Source organism: Triticum aestivum, chromosome 4D (genome assembly GCF_018294505.1).
Source record: "Triticum aestivum cultivar Chinese Spring chromosome 4D, IWGSC CS RefSeq v2.1, whole genome shotgun sequence".
Classification (NCBI taxonomy): Eukaryota; Viridiplantae; Streptophyta; class Magnoliopsida; order Poales; family Poaceae; genus Triticum; species Triticum aestivum.
In genome coordinates, this window is record NC_057805.1 from 456,215,409 (window position 1) to 456,216,300 (window position 892).

Below are 892 nucleotides of genomic sequence, written 5' to 3' on the forward strand. Positions count from 1 at the left end.
CAACAACTGCTTCTTCTCATGTTTTTTACTTTACACTCTTTGAAGTTCTCTCTCGGTGCCGTTCTAGGAAGTTGGCCGGCACCGAGAGAGGGGGTAGGCCACGGTCAACATCTGCCTCTTCTCATGTTTTTTACTTTACACTCTTTAAAGTTCTCTCTCGGTGCCGGTCTAGAAAGTTGACCGGGACCGAGAGAGGGGGTAGGCCACGGTCAACAACTGCTTCTTCTCATGTTTTTTTACTTTACACTCTTTAAAGTTGGGTTTTGAACAAATCTAACCCAAAAAGCATATATATATATATATATATCTATGAGTGCATCAAAAGTCTTTTATCGAAAAAATTCATCAAAAGTCATGGAATTTCCAAACTTTGGTCGTAAAAGCATATAAATATGAGATACAAAAAGATAGTGCAAAACAAAAACAAAAGGAGAAGGGGAAAAATTAGAGCACTGGTTACCGAGGGTGGATTCTCGGCTCTCGGTAATGGCCACCTGTTCCGAGAGGTGCTCTCAATAAAGCATCTAACCTAGATCTCTTTCCTTCTTGTGCATTCTCGATAATATGTATTGTACTTTTTTTGTTGTTTTCTTCCATGCTTGGCAAACAACCTTAGAACATCATAATTACCGTCTTGTGTTTTCTTCTTCGGATGGGCCTCGTCCGGTTCTAGAGTCCGGCACCCGTCTGGTGGCCCCGGTGGTCTAGGGCATTGTTCGGCACCTAGAGGGGGTAGGCCACGGGGAATAACTGCTTCTTCGTGTTAGTGCATGTCATCGCGAGATGACAGACCAAGTCAAGGCCCGTTCTGTCACGGGATCACCCACCGAAGACTCTGTCTCAGGGACGAACGCAGCCAGTCCTCGACGTTCCCGCCCGTGTGTGTGGTTTG